This window comes from Aquarana catesbeiana, linkage group LG10 (assembly GCF_042186555.1).
Source record: "Aquarana catesbeiana isolate 2022-GZ linkage group LG10, ASM4218655v1, whole genome shotgun sequence".
NCBI lineage: Eukaryota > Metazoa > Chordata > Amphibia > Anura > Ranidae > Aquarana > Aquarana catesbeiana.
In genome coordinates this window covers 233,465,886-233,486,328 of record NC_133333.1, presented here as the reverse complement: position 1 = coordinate 233,486,328, position 20,443 = coordinate 233,465,886, and the positions used below count along the sequence as shown (strand labels likewise).

At 45.5% G+C, this 20,443-nt stretch overlaps 2 protein-coding genes across 9 annotated transcripts in view; one reads left to right on the top strand and one right to left on the bottom strand.

The window, feature by feature from the left end:
- LOC141111279 (F-box only protein 2-like) overlaps positions 1–20,443 on the bottom strand; it is a 68,044-nt gene that overhangs the window by 32,989 nt on the left and 14,612 nt on the right. The gene's annotated exons all lie outside the window — the stretch shown is intronic.
- LOC141111277 (F-box only protein 6-like) overlaps positions 8,852–20,443 on the top strand; it is a 48,982-nt gene continuing 37,390 nt past the window's right edge. For 2 of the 7 annotated variants that reach the window (XM_073603427.1, XM_073603426.1), the window contains exons 1-3: positions 8,852–8,984; positions 10,214–10,512; positions 17,590–17,693. The gene's annotated coding sequence lies outside the window, so the exon portion shown is untranslated. The other 5 variants (XM_073603425.1, XM_073603424.1, XM_073603422.1 and 2 more) reach the window with 4 other exon arrangements.

Sequence of the window (20,443 nt, the reverse complement as noted above, 5' to 3'; positions counted from 1 at the left end):
GGGTAGCGGTCAGATAGTCCAGTGTAATAGTCAGGTAGGTCAGTGCAGGGGGCAGGCAGGCCAGTGTAGTGGTCAGGTAGGTCAGGGTATGTGTCAGGTATATATAGAATAAGCAGTGCAGCGCTGGACATATGTCACAAAATGTGAAATGTGATAAGTCAATGAATCAAATAATCAACAATAGTGATTAACATCCAATGAAATGATATTAACATTGAATCGGCTGATGTATGATAAATCAATTAAGTGCTCATAAATGTTGCAGAGACATGATAAAATATATCATATAGTGAGGAAACAGTTCATATAATAAAGTGAGGGTGAAGTAAAGTCCAAAAATTATGATATTCAATGCGGGATCCTGGATCAGTGTTCCACCGCTAGTGCTGCCCACCACCTGGTGATAAAGTAATGGAGGCTTACCGTAAAGCCTGCGACCACCCTTATTCAGGGGGGTCAAAACAGGCTTAGTAGAGATGTGTGGACCACATGGGATGTCCCGCAGAAGACACTGCTGAGATCTCACCAACCTCCTTCATGGACAGCTAATCAGTGACAGCAAGGAGCACTTCAGAAGATATAGTTCCAGGGGTACTTCCCATAGAGCAATCAATATATGCTTCCAAAAATCCAGCGAAGGTGAACCAAAAATGCCAAAAGAAAAAAGACTCCAATAGTGCAGAGAAACTATGTGTCAGGTAGGTCAGTGTAGTGGTCAGGAAGGTCAGTGTATTGGTCAGGTAGGCCAGTGTAATGGTTAGTGCAGGGGTCAGGTAGGTCAGTGTAGTGGTCAGGAAGGTCAGTGTAGTGGTCAGGTGGGTCAGTGTAATGGTCATTGCAGGGGTCAGGTAGGTCAGTGTAATGGTTAGTGCAGGGGTCAGGTAGGTCAGTGTAGTGGTCAGGAAGGTCAGTGTAGTGGTCAGGTGGGTCAGTGTAATGGTCAGTGTAGGGGTCAGGCAGGTCAGTGTAGGGGTCAGGGAGGCCAGTGTAAGGGTCAGGGAGGCCAGTATAATGGTCAGTGTAGGGTTCAGGCAGGCCAGAGTAGGGGTCAGGTAGGTCAGTGTAATGGTCAGGGTAGTGCTCAGGTAGGTCAGTGTAATGGTCAGGCAGGTTAGTGTAGGGGTCAAGTAGGTCAGTGTAATGGTCAGTTAGGTCGCATGTGTTACATGTGACATGGGCAGGGTAAAAGGGGTAATGGTCAGTGTAGGGGTCAGGTAGGTCAGTGTAGGGGTCAGGGAGGCCAGTGTAAGGGTCAGGCAGGCCAGTATAATGGTCAGTGTAGGGGTCAGGCAGGCCAGAGTAGGGGTCAGGTAGGTCAGTGTAATGGTCAGGGTAGTGCTCAGGTAGGTCAGTGTAATGGTCAGGCAGGTTAGTGTAGGGGTCAGGTAGGTCAGTGTAATGGTCAGTTAGGTCGCATGTGTTACATGTGACATGGGCAGGGCAAAAGGGGGTGGAGTCAGCGGCAGAGCGGAGCAAAATTAGGTTTTGCCTAGGATGTCAAAAATCCTTGCACCAGCCCTGGTGGGAAGGCAGAGATCCGTGTTCCTGCTTAGCAGAAACACAGGATCTCTGTCTTACCCTGCCACAGACCGGCGATCTGCCTTGTTTACATAGGCAGACCGCTGTTCTGCCTCTCTTGGGAACAATCGGCAGGTCCTGGCAGACATCGGGTCCGCCGGACCCGGCGATTGGCTCCCGCTGTTTCCAATCATAGCCAGAGCTGGTCCCGGCAGCAGACATGCAAACCGCAGACCTGGACGAGCAAAAACACATACCTGTACATGATTTTGTGCAAGAGAGCTGGTTAAAGCGAAGCTCCACGCACCTTCAGTATGAACACATTAATTGATTTTAAAGGGAAGCATTTTTCTTGAGCGTTTTAGGCGCAAAAGCGCTTGAAAAACTTCTTAATGTGAAAGGGTCCTTAACCACTTCAGCCCCGGAAGGTTTTACCCCCTTCCTGACCAGAGCACTTTTTACAATTCGGCACTGCGTCGCTTTAACTGCTAATTGCGTGGTCATGCAATGCTGTACCCAAACGAAATTTGCGTCCTTTTCTTCCCACAAATAGAGCTTTCTTTAGATGGTATTTGATCACCTCTGCCGTTTTTATTTTTTGCACTATACACGGAAAAAGACCGAAAATTTTGAAAAAAAATGATATTTTCTACTTTTTGTTCTAAAAAAAATCCAATAAACTCAATTTTAGTCATACATTTAGGCCAAAATGTATTCGGCCACATGTCTTTGGTAGAAAAAATGTCAATAAGTGTATATTTATTGGTTTGCGCAAAAGTTATAGCGCCTACAAACTAGGGTACATTTTCTGGAATTTACACAGCCTTTAATTTATGACTGCCTATGTCGTTTCTTGAGGTGCTAAAATGGCAGGGCAGTACAAAACCCCCACAAATGACCCCATTTTGGAAAGTAGACACCCCAAGGAAATTGCTGAGAGGCATGTTGAGCCCATTGAATATTCATTTTTTTTTGTCCCAAGTGATTGAATAATGACAAAAAAAAAAAAAAAAAAAATTACAAAAAGTTGTCACTAAATGATATATTGCTCACACAGGCCATGGGCATATGTGGAATTGCACCCCAAAATACATTTAGCTGCTTCTCCCGAGTATGGGGATACCACATGTGTGGGACTTTTTGGGAGCCTAGCCGCGTACGGGGCCCCGAAAACCAATCACCGCCTTCAGGATTTCTAAGGGCATACATTTTTGATTTTACTCCTCACTACCTATCACAGTTTTGAAGGCCATAAAATGCCCAGATGGCATAAAACCCCCCCAAATGACCCCATTTTGGAAAGTAGACACCCCAAGCTATTTGCTTTGAGGCATGTTGAGTCCATGGAATGTTTTATATTTTGACACAAGTTGCGGGAAAGTGACAAATTTTTTTTTTTTTTTTTTGCACAAAGTTGTCACTAAATGATATATTGCTCACACAGGCCATGGGCATATGTGGAATTGCACCCCAAAATACATTTAGCTGCTTCTCCTGAGTACGGGGATACCACATGTGTGGGACTTTTTGGGAGCCTAGCCGCGTACGGGGCCCCGAAAACCAATCAGTGCCTTCAGGATTTCTAAGGGCGTACATTTTTGATTTTACTCCTCACTACCTATCACAGTTTCGGAGGCCATGGAATGCCCAGGTGGCACAAACCCCCCCCAAATGACCCCATTTTGGAAAGTAGACACCCCAAGCTATTTGCTGAGAGGCATGGTGAGTATTTTGCAGCTCTCATTTGTTTTTGAAAATAAAGAAAGACGAGAAAAAAAATTTTTTTTTTCTTTTTTCAATTTTCAAAACTTTGTGACAAAAAGTGAGGTCTGCAAAATACTCACTATACCTCTCATCAAATAGCTTGGGGTGTCTACTTTCCAAAATGGGGTCATTTGGGGGGGTTTTTTGCCACCTGGGCATTCCATGGCCTCCGAAACTGTGATAGGCAGTGAAGAGTGAAATCAAAAATTTACGGCCTTAGAAAGCCTGAAGGCGGTGCTTGGTTTTCGGGGTCCCGTACACGGCTAGGCTCCCAAAGAGTCCCACACATGTGGTATCCCCGTACTCAGGAGAAGCAACAGAATGTATTTTGGGGTGTAATTTCACATATTCCCATGGCATGTTTGAGCAATATATCATTTAGTGACAACTTTGCGCAAAAAAAAATAAAAAAAATAAAAAATTGTCTCTTTCCCGCAACTTGTGTCACAATATAAAATATTCCATGGACTCGACATGCCTCTCAGCAAATAGCTTGGGGTGTCTACTTTCCAAAATGGGGTCATTTGGGGGGTTTTGAACTGTCCTGGCATTTTATGCACAACATTTAGAAGCTTATGTCACACATCACACACTCTTCTAACCACTTGAAGACAAAGCCCTTTCTGACACTTTTTGATTACATAAAAAAATAATTTTTTTTTGCAAGAAAATTACTTTGAACCCCCAAACATTATATATTTTTTTAAAGCAAATGCCCTACAGATTAAAATGGTGGGTGTTTCATTTTTTTTTTTTCACACAGTATTTGCGCAGCGATTTTTCAAACGCATTTTTTGGGGAAAAAACACACTTTTTTAAATTTTAATGCACTAAAACACACTATATTGCCCAAATGTTTGATGAAATAAAAAAGATGATCTTAGGCCGAGTACATGGATACCAAACATGACATGCTTTAAAATTGCGCACAAACGTGCAGTGGCGACAAACTAAATACATTTTTAAAAGCCTTTAAAAGCCTTTACAGGTTACCACTTTAGATTTACAGAGGAGGTCTACTGCTAAAATTACTGCCCTCGATCTGACGTTCGCGGTGATACCTCACATGCATGGTGCAATTGCTGTTTACATTTGACGCCAGACCGACGCTTGCGTTCGCCTTAGTGCGAGAGCAGGGGGGACAGGGGTGCTTTTTTTTTTTTTTTCTTTATTATTATTATTTTTTTATCTTATTTTTAAACTGTTCCTTTCATTTTTTTTTTTTTAAATCATTTTTATTGTTATCTCAGGGAATGTAAATATCCCCTATCATAGCAATAGGTAGTGACAGGTACTCTTTTTTGAAAAAATTGGGGTCTATTAGACCCTAGATCTCTCCTCTGCCCTCAAAGCATCTGACCACACCAAGATCGGTGTGATAAAATGCTTTCCCAATTTCCCAATGGCGCTGTTTACATCCGGCGAAATCTAAGTCATAAAATGCTCGTAGCTTCCGGTTTCTTAGGCCATAGAGATGTTTGGAGCCACTCTGGTCTCTGATCAGCTCTATGGTCAGCTGGCTGAATCACCGGCTGCATTCTCAGGTTCCCTGTTGAGACAGGAGAGCCAGAGAAAAACACAGAAGACGTTGGGGGGGGGGGGGCATTCCCTCCCACTGCTTGTAAAAGCAGTCTAGAGGCTAATTAGCTGCTAGGATTGCTTTTACATGAAAGCCAATCGCTGGCTGAAAAGAATGATACCAAGATGATACCTAAACCTGCAGGCATCATTCTGGTATAACCACTCAAAGTCGTGAATGGCGTACCTGAAGACAAAAAAATGGTTAACAATAAAGCACAGTAAACGGTAAGGTATAAAAAATTGCATATCTGAAAAGCAAACATGGTAAAACATAATAACAATAAAACATTGCAGAATAGAATACAGTAAAAAAGAGCAGAACAATAGAGAGAATAGAGAGAGAGAACAATAAAACGACAACTATTTTTTTTTTTTATTTTATATTTTTGGTTTTTTTTTTTTTTTTTTTTTTTACACTTTTTTTTGTAACTAACTTTCATAACTGTAACCGGTTCCAGGTTCGGGTCTCTCAAAATGCGATGGCATCTTGGGAGACCCTGTGAAAGTGTGCCTAGTCTGTGCAATGCTGTACCCTACGCTAATACTCAACTAGTGAATGGTAGTGTTCAAAACATTCACCAATGCAAAGACCAGGATTGTCAGGACAGGAGGGACAATAATAGCGGGTGTCACGCCTATATCCGCGCTTGCTGCAGACACGACATCTTTTTTGGGGGGGTTCGTTGGGTAGGGGTACTCGGGAGGACATAAAGAAAATGCCTCTCATGCAGCCGACTGCATTTGGTTGGGGATGTGAATGGGGGAAGTACGGGCGCTGCAGAAGTGGTGGGTTCCCAATTAGGAATGGCGAATGCAGCAGGAAGGGCACTATGGGCACGACGGGCCTGTGTTTGTCTTCTTGGTGGCAGCGGGACACTACTTGTGCTTGCCACCTCACCAGCTTGAACTGCACTTATGGGACTCGCCACGTCACCAAGTGTTACTGCAGTGCTGGTTTGACTATGACCGGGGTGTACTAGGCTGCTGGTGCTTGCCAGTTCACCAAAACGCTACCAAAAAAACTGTTAGCGATCGCAGGGATCAGGCCTGACTCTGCGAACACTGCAGTTATGCGTTTAGTGTTTTGTAAGTGTCAGTGATCGATCGATACTGCACTTGGGTGGGCTGGGCCGGGCGGAGGGGCAAAACGCAGGTGCTAGCAGGTATCTGGGCTGATCCCGCTAACACTGCGTTTGTGGGAACCCTAAACTGCTGGGGACGCTAGTATAGATCTGATCAGATCAGATATTGATCCGTTCAGATACTATACCACTAAGGGAGGTGTACGGTGCGTGCGTGGGTGTTAGTGGTACTGGCGCTAACCTGACGCTGCCTGGGGCTGGTGCTTGCCAGTTCACCAAAACGCTACCAAGAAAACTGTTAGCGATCGCAGGGATCAGGCCTGACTCTGCGAACGCTGCAGTTATGCGTTTAGTGTTTTGTAAGTGACAGTGATCGATCGATACTGCACTTGGGCTGGGCCGGGCGGAGGGGAAGAACGCAGGTGCTAGCAGGTATCTGGGCTGATCCCGCTAACACTGCGTTTTTGGGAACCCTAAACTGCTGGGGACACTAGTATAGATCTGATCAGATCAGATATTGATCCGTACAGATACTATACCACTAAGGGAGGCGTATGCTGCGTGCGTGGGTGTTAGCGGTACTGGCGCTAATCTGACGCTGCCTGGGGCGACGCATATCACCGCCGGGTGATCAGGGGGCTAAACCTTTATTAGGTAATAAACGGCGGGTGCCCTGACACTATAAAAAATAAACGAAATAACCAGCGTCACCCGTAACGGTTATACGGTGATCAGTGGTGAAAGGGTTAACTAGGGGGCAATCAAGGGGTTAAATCATTTATTAGATAGTATATGGGGGTCCCTGTCGCTATAAAACGCTGACGGCGAACCTAAATATTTACGTTCCTAACTAGCGTCACCAGCGACACTAATACAGCGATCAGAAAAATGATCGCTTAGTGACACTGGTGACAGGGGGTGATCAAGGGGTTAAAACTTTATTAGGGGGGGTTAGGGGGGTATCCTAGACCTAAAGGGGGGTAATACTCACTGTCCTAACACTGTAACTGTCACAAACTGACACCATGCAGTAATCAGAAAAAAAAAAAAAAAATACTGCTTGCTGTCAGTTTGTGACGGTGGGGGGGGGGGTGATTGGGGGGGGATCGGGGGGCGATCGGGGGGGGATCGGGGGTGTTTAGTGTGCCTGGCATGTTCTACTGTGTGTGTGTGTGTTGTGCACTTACATGTCTTCTCTCCTTGGCGCTGGGACGGAAACTGCCAAGCCGAGGAGAGATGACATCACATCCTCTGCCTGTGTGAAACTACACACAGTCAGGGGAGGATTCCGATTGGCTGGGAGCGATCGCGAGGGGGGGGCCACGATCGGATGGTCTTCCCCTCGCCTCCCGACGCTCCCAGTCAAATGCCGACCGCCGCTGGCACCGGGGGGGGGTCCGATCGGACCCCCCGCCCGCGGGAGGCAGATCACGTACAGGTACGTGATTCTGCCTGCCCGTGCCATTCTGCCGCCGTATATATACGTTAGGCGGTCGGCAAGTGGTTAAATGAAGCCCTGCAGCAGTGCACTGTCCCCACTGCAGAGGCTTCCATCTTCACTCACTCTTCCTTCCGGGTTCGCGGACTCCAGCTATCTGACTGACCGAGCCACGATGGTGGTGCAGGTATGCCGTTCCTTCAGAGCGCATGCACCAGTGACATCATCGGCTGTTGCTGGCTAGAATACACTACATTACCAAAAGTATTGGGACACCTGCCTTTACACACACATGAACTTTAATGACCTCCCAGTCTTAGTCTGTATGGTTGAATATTGAGTTGGTCCACCCTATAAAAGCTATAACAGCTTCAACTCTTCTGGGAAGGCTGTCCACAAGGTTTAGGAGTGTGTCTATGGGAATGTTTGACCATTCTTCCAAAAGCACATTTGTGAAGTCAGGAGCTGATGTTGGATGAGAAGGCCTGGCTCGCAGTCTCCGCTCGAAATCATCCCAAAGTTGTTCTATCGGGTTGACGTCAGGACTCTGTGCAGGCCAGTCAAGTTCCTCCACCCCAAACTCACTCATCCATGTCTTTATGGACCTTGCTTTGTACACTGGTGCGCAGTCATGTTGGAACTGGAAGGGGCCATCACCAAACTGTTCTCACAAATTTGGGAGCATGAAATTGTCCAAAATGTCTTGTTATGCTGACGGCTTAAGAGTTCCCTTCACTGGAACTAAGGAGCCAAGCCCAACCCCTGAGAAACAACCCCACACCATAATCCCCCCTCCACCAAATGAGGGGAGCTGAGAGTGTGTATCTCATACAGCCCAAAACCTGCACTGACAGTTCCTCTTCCCTCCTCCCTCGCACGGATGGGAGAGAAGAGAGACAATCTGCCCCTTCTCCTCCTGCCCCTCTCCTGTGTATGAATGATTCAATTCAGCTGCTGCTCTTCACAATTCCCCTGTTGGACACCAAAGGAGAGGGTCAGGAGCAGGGGCAGATCCAGAGTCACTGCCAGAAAATAAGGTGTTTCTTACAGAACTGTATTTAAGGTATCATACAGTCCAGCCACCCGCGATCGCTCCCCACAGAGATAGAACAGCGGTTTGTAAACAAGGCAGATTGCTGTTCTGTCAGAGATGAAAAGAGTGATCTTGTGTTCCTGTTTACCAGGAACACGGATCACTCTGTTCATCCAGTGAATCCATCCCCCACACAGTTAGCAAGCACCCCCTAGGAATACAGTTAACCCTTTGATCGCCCCTGATGTTTACCCCTTCCCAGCCAGCAGTGTTGCCAACCGCCTGTGTTTTTACGGGCAACCCGTAAAAATGGGGCTATTTTTTCATGTCTGTGAATCAAAAATCTTGCTGGTAAAAATGACAGTCCCCGGCTCGGAAATGTGAAATTTCGAAGCATGCCGAGAGTCTCCGATCGTCTTTCTGACACTGCTGCTAGTAGCTACTTGTCTTGTACCCTCCCTCTTCCTTCTACAGCGCCTTATTTCATTCCAGCACAGGAGATGCTGGTAGGGTGAGGCGTGGAGTCAGCCTGCAGTGTGGAGCTGGGCGGACTTCAGCCCAGCAGAGGGTAAGCTAGCTATTAGCAAAGCTGAGCAAAATACAGTTGTGTCATTGCCTTGTCTTAGTGGGCAGGAGACGGGCTTGTGTACAGTAGTAGATCGTTTTTTTTTTTTTTTGTGTGTCAGATGAGATCTGCTTTGCTTCCAAAGGGAGGACGTTTCCTGAGATCTCCCCCAATCTCTAACTATTGCCTGCAGACTAGTGCTCCCCAGTCCTCTCCAGAGTTACCACCTCATGTGTCTGGGGAACTACAAATCCAAGCATGCCAGGGGAGGGGAGGCAACAACAATATGATTTGGCTGATATATGATCATAATATAATTGATTATGTATTGTGCTTGATGGTCTTGAAGTGTTTATTCATATATTTTTATCTGAGTAAGTAGTGAGCACATTTGGTCTCCTGTATCATGTCCGCAGCCTCTGTCCCTCTCCTGTATCATGTCCGCAGCCTATGACCGTCTCCTGTATCATGCCCACAGCCTATGACCGTCTCCTGTATCATGTCCGCAGCCTATGACCGTCTCCTGTATCATGTCCGCAGCCTCTGTCCGTCTCCTGTATCATGTCCGCAGCCTATGACCGACTCCTGTATCATGTCCGCAGCCTATGACCGTCTCCTGTATCATGTCCGCAGCCTATGTCCGTCTCCTGTATCATGTCCGCAGCCTCTGTCCGTCTCCTGTATCATGTCCGCAGCCTATGTCCATCTCCTGTACAGTATCATGTCCGCAGCCTATGACCGTCTCCTGTATCATGTCCGCAGCCTATGTCCATCTCCTGTACAGTATCATGTCCGCAGCCTATGACCGTCTCCTGTATCATGTCCGCAGCCTATGTCCGTCTCCTGTATTATGTCCGCAGCCTATGACCGTCTCCTGTATCATTTCCGCAGCCTATGACCGTCTCCTGTATCATTTCCGCAGCCTATGACCGTCTCCTTTATCATGTCCGCAGCCTATGACCGTCTCCTGTATCATGTCCGCAGCCTATGACCGTCTCCTGTATCATGTCCGCAGCCTATGACCGTCTCCTGTATCATGTCCGCAGCCTATGACCGTCTCCTGTATCATGTCCGCAGCCTATGACCGTCTCCTGTATCATGTCCGCAGCCTATGACCGTCTCCTGTATCATGTCTGCAGCCTATGACCTTCTCCTGTATCATGTCCGCAGCCTATTACCGTCTCCTGTATCATGTCCGCAGCCTATGACCGTCTCCTGTATCATGTCCGCAGCCTATGACGTCTCCTGCATCATATCCGGAGCCTATGACCGTCTCCTGTATCATGTCCGCAGCCTATGACCGTCTCCTGTATCATGTCCGCAGCCTATGACCGTCTCCTGTATCATGTCCAGAGCCTATGACGTCTCCTGTATCATGTCCGCAGCCTATGACCGTCTCCTGTATCATGTCCAGAGCCTATGACGTCTCCTGTATCATGTCCGCAGCCTATGACCGTCTCCTGTAGGATAAAACCAGAGCCACCAAGCTGGAGCCGTCTGACTGATGCCTGCACGGTGTACCTGAAAGGAGGTCAGTGACAGCTCCGCCAGGCCAGTCTGAGGGGGGGTCACTGATATAAAGGTTTCCCCCTTATATTAGTAACCCCCACCCCCTTACCTTAGTGTATTCACTCTACGGAAGGTGGTCTCTGGTCACCAGAGCCCCCCCCCCTACATCAGAGTTCCTGGTGTTCCCCTTTCCATCGGAGTCTGCAGGATTCCCCCTTACAGTGCTAGGGGGAATTCAATCTGCAAAACCCTGATGTAATTGGGAACTCTGATGTAAAGGGAACACAGTGGACTCTGATATAAGGTGGTCTCTGGTCACCAAGAGCCTCCCCTTACATCAGAGTTCCAACTTAGATCATGATTTGCAGTGTTCTCCTTTACATAAGTTTTGCTTCACTGTAAAGGGGAATCCTGCACACTCTGATGTAAGGGGGAACTCTGTGCTGGCTGGGTTCTAGTAACCTGACCTTCATGTCAATGCATAAATATGTTTTTTTACTTTTGTTTAACCCAAACACATTGCTAATAGCACTAGATATATGCTTATAGTTTAACTAATGATATTTGCACTGTTTAGCACTGAAAACTGTCATTTTGGGTACTTTTTTGCAGTGCCAGTAAAAAATTGGTGCCGTTTGTAAATTTTTCTCATTCTGCCAGTAAATTTCACTTCGGAGGGTTGGCAACTCTGCCAGCCAGTGTCATTAGTACAGTGACAGTGCATATACAGCACTGATCACTGTATTAGTGTCACTAGTCCCAAAAAAAAGTGTCAAAAGTGTCAGTTAGGTGTTCGATCTGTCCGCCGCAATGTTGCAGTCCCGCTAAAAATCGCTGATCGATGCCATTACTAGTAAAAAATAAATAAAAATGCCGTAAATATATCCCCTATTTTGTAAACACTATAACTTTTGTGCAAACCAGTCAATATACACTTATTGGGGTTTTTGGTTTTTTTTACCAAAAATATGTAGCAGAATACATATTGCAGGAAACACTACTCAGCGCCAGGTCACTATACTGATCCAAAATGTAGATGTATATAAAAATATAAAAATATTAATGAACATTCAAAAGTGCATAAATGTGAATAAACATCAATATGCAACTATAAATCAAATCATTCATAAACACATAAATGAAATTAGACTCCACTTTGCCTGTTAAGAAGAGAGAAGACCTGAAAAAAGGTACAAAGCAGCTGTCTCAAACCAAATACGTAAATGTAAAAACTGTGTTATAAAATAATCCAAAATTAGACAAAATTTATGTGCTTGTTTAATATGTTTAATATGCGCAGTGTCCTTATGTCCCGTTACACCGTCTATTATAAGCCGTCAGTGAAGCCGGGGCTGGCGACGTGCACCCGCCGGCACCCGAGTTTCGCTGTGATTGGCTGGGCGGGCTGTAAAGGGATATTTAAGCTGACTAGCTCGTCGTTGAAGTCAGGATATGATGAAACGCGTCAGAGCGTGGTTTACGCGACGTAGGAAGTGACGTGTGCGCTCCACCTCAGTCAACTGCACAACCAGGAAGTATCCATCATCTCCTGTGTAGCGGCGCTGACATCTCTTGGTGAAGTTTGCACACTTTCACTACCTGCCTGTTTGATTGATTGCTCTCTTTTATGTTTATTTGATGTACGTATTTTATTGAAGGGGGGTTGCTGTCTTTTTTTGTGGAAGGGGTTTCAGTCAATAAATGGGATTACGCTATGTGCACTTTTCTCTCCGTTCTTTGATTTAATATGAGCCCTGAAAATCTGTGACCCTGCATGAAGTGATGTTGACAACAAACTGCTGACAAAGAGTGTTTATTCTGAATGCTTTATTGCTCCCCATTTCTGGTGAGTTTAACCCCCTAGGGGGAGAGTGTTTTTGCACCGGGTGGATTTCGTAGTGATCAGTGGAAGGTGCATGCGGAGGATTGTTTTCATGATCACTTGATTATTATTTTTTGAACTACACCCTGAACTTTACATCACTACCCTATATAAGGGACTTTCTCCTAAGGGACTTTTCTGTTATAGGATTTTCCTTTGCATGTGTTGTTGGCCACATGTTTCAAGTGCTCAACATTAGCGCTGTCTAGTGCGATGATTTAGTCTAATTTTGGATTATTTTATAACACAGTTTTTACAGAATACATATTGGCCTAAATTGATGAAGACATTATTTTATAGCAAAAAGTAAAAAATATTGCTTTTTTTTTTCAAAATTGTCACTCTTTTTTTGTTTATGGGGGGGGGGGGGGGGTAAAACTTTCCGGAGCAGAAGGGGTTAACATTGAACAAGACTAAAAGGGCAGCTGCAGCATTTTTTTTCATAAATAATGGCACACGTGTATTTTATACTTTTACACATTAATTCATTTTTTTACTCACTTTTAGTAAAATATTTTGGTGCTCTGGTGGGGGGAGGGGCCCCCATGCAGGAGCAATGGAGATGAGTGGGGTCCCGGTAATTGCACCGTCTGCAGGCAGGGCAGCATCAGATGACAGTGTTCACTACTTCTTCCTCCTGTGTACACGCCGCACAGCAACCTGCAATGTGGAGAAGATGGAAGGAGGAGGTGGGTGGAGCCAACACGCTCAGCTCAGGGGCGGAGTAGGAAGAAGGCCCCCGCTCTGAATGCTGGGGCTCTCCTCCTCCTCAGCTGCTCCGACGTGACTGATGTCACTGGTTGCTAGACGCCAGGCAGCCTAGGCGCTAGCAACCAGTGCAGGGAAAACTATAGGTCAAGCCAGCAGCGTGGCTCCACCCACCTCCTCTGTCCTAGTCCAGCGTGGCGTTATGTCATCACACAGATTCTCTCTCTCGATGCTGCTGATACTGATGTGAGAGAGACTCTGCAGTCAGTCAGGGATATTTTGGGGTGGGGGGGCAATTTCCCCGTTGCCCCCCTCTGGATTCGCCCCTGGGCGGGAAGAGAAGGAGCAGAACGGCTCCCTTCTCTCCCATCTGGGAGTGGGAGGAGGGAGGGGGAACCGTCAGTGCAGGCTCTGGGCTGTATGGGAGAGATGCTCTCAGCTCAGAGCCCTGTGGCCAGCATCCCCGCTGGGGGCCCCCTAGGGTTGCCACCTGTTTGGGATTCACCCATAACCAAAAGAGTCACACTGCGGGTGGCTGTCTGGGGGCAGGTTCAGCATCACTGGAGGGAAGGGTGATGATGTCAGCAAGAGCAATTTGGCCACACCCACTGTTCGCTGTGGCACGCTATGCCCACCACATTATTACTCTACTTGGGGCACCCAAAGGTGTCTCAGGCCAGTAAAGTGTTCGGGTTTGGCTCGAAGAAAAGGTGGCAACCCTAGGCCCCTCCCCCCGACAGTGATGGAACATTACGGCCCTTTACGACCCTGGTAATTCAGCCACTGCTGCAGTCATTTCAACATAAATGCAGCATTTTAAATGTTGGATGAACTATTTAGTGTAGTAAAACGCTGTAGTATTAAACCCTCAGCGATTTTTAGACATTGCACATAATAAAATAAACATTCCCCAGTAAACTATTTCTTAAAATTCTTACCCCAGCACTTGCAGTTTATTATTTTTAAAGCTGTTGGGTCCTGCGCTCTCAGTGCTGCTTCCCTGAACTTCTGGTCTGGTCTTTTTACAGTGGACAGTGCAACTTGGAGACAGTCTGTTAGCTTGGAGAAGGGGGGAGGGGGAGCAGGGGAGTACCTTGCCATCCTAGCCCATTTGGCTGTGTGTTTCTATTGATGCACACAGTGTAGGGAGACGCAACTCTACTCCCTGCATGCAAGGGTGGCTCCATAGGATGCTGCAAAAGAAAGGAGCCCCCCTGAAACAAGAAACCTGGGGAAGTGAAGTGGCTTCAACTTAAACTGGAACATAGGCAAGAATTAAGAGATAAAGAAGCTGCATACTCAGTAAGTGATTACATCATCTGCTGAACGGGCTTAAAAAACAAAGCATTCACAGTCACATTTTATGATACATTTCTGTATAACAGACACAAACCTTGCTGTTTCCCTTTGTATGTATTTTTTATGACTTTGGTCAGGTGCTATGTCATGTGTTGACATGTGATCCTGTTCCTATGAAAAGCCCATATGTTGTGCATCAATAGATGAAAACACCACACTTAGTGGTAATGCTTACCATCCTCTGAAAAAAAAGAGGAACAACTGAAGAGGAAAGGGGGGCAGAGGCACTGGGTTCAGAAAGAGGGACAGTCCCTCATATGACGTACACTTGGGAGCTATGCAACTAGCAAGAGCTTCTCCTTCTCTGAAAAGTGATCCATGCTTGGATCGCTTTTCAGAGGCATTTGAGATGTCACCTCCACCTGTTTTAACCCCCTAAACATACCTCCCAACTTTTTGAGATGGGAATGAGGGACACCTATCAGCAAAAGTATGCAGGCATAGGACACACCCCTTGCCACGCCCCCTTAAAAGGAGAACTGTACAAAAAAAAATAGATTTGTTAAAGCCACTGTTTTACCACTACTATTCCTTTATATTGGCTTTTGGAATTTACAAATGCAGCAATTTAGAATTCAGATGAAAGGTTTAGCGCTGGAAAACACTTTTTGATAGATAAAAAGTGCATTTTATATACATCTATATAGATCAGACCAAAATGAGGGACAATGAAGGGGAAAGAGGGACAGAGGGACATTGCTCCAAATCAGGGACAGTCCCTCGAAATCAGGGACAGTTGGGAGCTATGCCTAATGCTGCACCAGCAGCAGTTGCAGTACAGCCCCTTTCACCTGAATGGATCATGTTTGGTGGGCAGTAGTGCATGACAGGGGGGTATAGTTTGCAGCATGTGTACCCTCCGCCCCGGCCACTGGATCTGCAGCTAAGGCTCCATTCACACTTGTGCGACTCCAAAGTCTTGCGATTTCTATTGCAGCTTTGATGCAACTTTGGATGGGTGCGACTTTGGCTTTGACTGTTGCATTGATAACATTAAGATGCGACTTTCGAGAGTTTACATTGCAGTCTATGGCACTCGCATGAAAGTCACATTCAAAATTGTGCAGAAACCTTTTTAAGTCGCATAGATTTGAACAGCTTCTATTGAAATACATGGGCTGCGACTCGTCGTGCGACTTTGTGTTTACAAGTTGTGTGAAAGAGGCCTAAAGGGGGAGCAATTAGGTGACAGTAAAGCCTTGTACACACTACTATTTATTTTTTTTGTTCAACCTAGCGGGCTGAACAGAAAAAAAAAAAAACTGACAGCTCAGGAGGAGCCGCTGTACTAAGTCTAGGTTCACATCTAAGTGGTTGCGGTTGATGCGTTTTTCAGGCACGTTTTGTGGTGCATTTTGCGTCTTTAAACCCACATTTTACGTTTTTTCCCCCCTTTAAAAACACTGTATATAGCTGGTTGCTAAAGAGCAGGCCGGGTCATCAGCTGACAGCTGAATTTAAAAACAAATTAAGAATTGCTGTAAAAAAAAAAAATGTGTGAAAAAAAATGGCAAGGGGTCCCCCCCAATCCATACCCTTTGGGTCTGGTATGGATTTGGAGGAGAACCCAGCGCCAAAAGAAAAAAAAATGGTGTGGGGTCCCCCCCAAATCCATACCAGACGACCCTTATTCAAGCTTGCAGCCCGGCAGATCAGAAAAGGGAGGAAATGAGAGAGCGCCCCCCCACCTCCTGAACCTTACCAGGCTGCATGCCCTCAACGGGGGGGGTGGTGCTTGCCTCACCCTACCCAGAAGCACCCTGTCCCCATTTTGATGGGGACAAAGGCCTCTTCCCCACAACTCAGGGTGGTGGTTGTGGGGGTCTACAGGCGGGGGGGGGGGGCTTATCAGAATGTGAATGAGTATGGAGTACATTGTATCCCTACCCATTCACCAAAAAAAGTGTCACATATAAAAAAAACACAAACACAGTTTTTGACAATTTCTTTATTAAAAATCCAAATATAATATCCCCTGATGTAGATCCGTCATCGATCACGCTGCCCGCCGCACTGCCAGACCCCCCCCCAAAAAAACCTCTGCACTCATTGAAGGCTCCCGCTGACTGCCCGCTCCTCTGTCTGACAGTTCTTAAATAGGTAAGGGGTGGGGCAAACTGGTGATGTCACCACCCCAGCATGCACCCAGCATGGTAACTCATTGGTTGTTTAGGACATGGCGGCCGGCTTCCCAGCCTGTTCCTTAGCAACCAGCTATATACAGTGTTTTTAAAGGGAAAAAAAAAAAAACCACAAACACAAAACGCATTAAAAAAATGCATCAAAAACGCAACATTTGCGTTTCTGATGCAATCTGCTGTGGGAAGTCCCCGACCCTTTCTAAAAAACGCACCGGCTGTAAAACGCATAGATGTGAACGTGTACCATAGAAAACCATATTAAATGGACTTTAGTGCGTTTCTGCAATGCAAAACACACACAAAAAAAATCACATAGGTGTGAATGTAGGGTAACTATGCGATGTTAGTACAGTGCTATCCCCTGTTGTGCTATGGTGTTCTCTGACATGGGGACGCTCCCCCACCAAAACACACCGGTCAGCACTCTCAGCCATTGGCTGAGAGCACTGATCGGGAGCCAATCGGGAGTAGAGTTGCCACCTCATCCCTTTAAGCCCGAACACCTTTGAATTACACAGGTTCTGAGGCTAATTATATACAGGCACCAAGTGAGTTTAATTACCACCTTAATCAGCCACAGAACCTGTGTAATTTCTATGTGTTCGGGTTTAAAGGGATGAGGTGGCAACCATAATCGGGAGACCTTTTTTTTTTTTTTTTTTTTTTTCTCGGTCATGTGCCTTCCACAGAAGCTGACTTGACTGCAATACACATGGGCTGAATGTTGGACAGTTTCTATTGAACCAGCTGATGCCGTCTGATTAGAGTTGCCACCTCATTCCTTTAAACCCGAACAAATATGAATTACACAGGTTCTGAAGCTAATTTCATGCAGATAAGGCACCAAGTGAGTTCAATTACCACTTTAATCAGCCTCAGAACTTGTGTAATTAATATGTGTCCGGGTTTAAAGGGATGAGGTGGCAACCCTACGTCTGATATTTGGCCCGTGTACACTAGGCTTAAAAATGTGGCACAACCACGTTGTTTTATTGTCCCCCAGCCTCAGGTGTAAGAAGACCAGGAACCGTAGGTAGGTGAGCCTATGAGAAGGGAGCTTGTCATACACAGGTGTGCGAAGAACCGGCCAATCCTGATCTGCAGCATAGCCAGGTGAGCTCACCCAATTTCCTCTTTGGAGTGGCTTTTGCTGAACTTTACATATGAAAGGCTGAATGTCTGACTCTTCAGAGTCCCTGGGATGTGTACAGGACACGCCGACCACCAACATCTGTCTTCATATCAGCTTCATCTGTTTGTAGTGAGCCTGTGACAGGTAATGCAGGGGATTCTCTTTTCACAGCACATAGAGGGACACCTAGTTCTAGCATCACAATTTTCCGGTCGCTCTTCATACCTTGCTGGTTTCTTTTGTATGTATTTTTTATGACTTTGGTCAGGTGCTATGTCATGTGATCCTGTTCCTTTGAAAAGCCCATATGTTGTGCATCAATAGATGAAAACGCCACACTGGTGGTAATGAGGAAAGTGTTGGGTGTAGGCGCCACAATAAAAAAAAAAAACTATTTGTTGATTATATACCACAATGCTGCACCTAAAATTTGTGAAAAACTAATATATATTAAAAAAAAAAAAAAAAAAAAATCTCCCTCCTAAAAAATAATAATAATAATAATAATAATAATAATATACAATGTTTATCTAATTAACCACTTACCCACTGGGCACTTAAACCCCCTTCCTAACCAGACCAATTTTCAGCTTTCGGTGCTCTCACATTTTGAATGACAATTACTCAGTCATGCAACACTGTACCCAGAAGAATTTTTTTTGTTCCCCCCCCCCCCAAATAAAGATTTCTTTTGGTGGTTTTTAATCACCACTGTGTTTTTTATTTTTTTGCGCTATAAAAGAAAAAAGACTGAAAATTCTGTGTGTGTGTGTGTATATATATTGCATTTTTCTTTGTTTCTGTTATAAAAATTTTGCAAATTTTAGCAATTTTTTTTTTTCTTCATAACATTTTATACCACTACATATCTTTGGTAATAATAACCCAAATCAGTGTATATTATCTGGTCTTTGTGAAATTTAAAGAGTCCACAAGCTATGGTGCCAATCTCTGAAAATTAATCACACCTGAAGTACTGACAGCCTGACAGCCTATCTCATTTCTTGAGACCCTAACAAGCCAGGAAAGTACAATGATCCCTTTTTGGAAAGTAGACATTCCAAGGTATTTAGAAAGGGGCATGGTGAGGTGTGTGGGGTTTTTTTTTTTTTTTTTTTTTTTTTTTTTTCTGAAGTTGTCATTTTTTCCCACAATTCTTTGCAAAATCAAGATTTGATTTTTTTGCACAATAAAATAAACCATCAGAAATGTCCATAATAATCATATGTGAACAAATCATCTTGTGTATGCTCCAACACCATGAAAAATTAAAAAGTAAACTTGCTTAAAGTGCTTCATCCGAACTGATAACAAAATGCGCTCACCAGATTGCCTCGGCCTCACAGTGATCTCAAAGCATGACTAATTGGAAGGACTCCTTAGTGCAATGCTGTAGCTCATTTATGTATCCCATTCTAATCAAGCAATCCTATATGGAGGAAGCTGGATCCCAATCCACTTTGCAGGTATACAAATGTAGGTGTCTTATAACATCTCTCAATTGCATATATCAACTTGCATCAAGTAGGTCTGTAAAATAGCTCCCCAACAAAGAGCCGCAGAAGGCAGGATATAGTGTAATACCGCTTATGTTTTATTGCTTAAAAAGAGCACTTGCATGAAATCGCAAACAATCCGCTCAGGGGGAGGCAGAAACCAGTCCGCTGCTGGTATAAAGATCGAAATGTGCGTGGTTCAGTCATAGTGTTCTGGTCATAGCGTGTTCAGTCATAGCCTGTTCGGTCGCAGCGGGTTCCAATCAGACCAGGTCCAGTCAGGGCGTGTTCTGTCTTAGCATGTTTCTGTCATAGCGGATCAGTCACAGTGGTTCTTGTCTTAGCGTGTTCTGCGGTCCTGTCACAGCATGTTCGTTATAGCGTTTCTGTCATAGTGGTCATGTTACAGCATGTTCTGTTGAAGCACATCAGGTGCTATACAGTTATGACATGCATCAATAGCCGTTTCATCTTCGTTTGTTTCCATGTCTCATTCAGTGTTCTTCGTACACCTGGGTGTAGTTAGCAGTGCTCACATCTCAGGACCTGTCACATCTACAGATCTATACGGGCTGAGGTTTCGTTTTTTTTTTAAAGGATTGTTGACTACAATCTTCTCGCCTGTATACCACACGGCATACGATGCATGTTTCATTTCATTACACCTGTACGACTACCCACCATGGTCTGTGGGTACTCTAGCCCTGAGTGTTCAGTTTTACTACCTGTCTCTGCGCTGCAGGTTACTCGGGCTCACTTACTACATACGGGGGGGCCGTCATCAGGTTCATTCACGCGCTGTTGTCTTGTCATTACTGGTTACGTCCTCATACTCAGGTAGACACAGAGGGGTGGTGTTCTCATGTCTGTCTCTTCTCTAGTTTCTGTTTCCTTGGGTTGGGCATGCCCATGTTTCAGAAGCAACCAATTCACGTTCATGCCTTCAACCTCACGGGGGGGGGATGGTTCAGAGCATGTTAGCACTCTGTCATCAAGGAGTTGGTCCACACTTAAGCACACAGCGGAGCTTTGTCACAGGGGTTTTCCTTTTCCGGCCACGCTTCAGATTGGTTCCAATTCCATCCCAGCTACTCCCATCCACCGGCATGGAACAGGTTCTGGGCATTATTCTTTAATGCAGATTCTTGTGGGCAGATGTGCTGTCCATGGTCTGTTACCCCTGCTCCTGCTCTTCCTACATCCCCCTCAGTTCACTGGTCTTGTCAAGCCTTCTG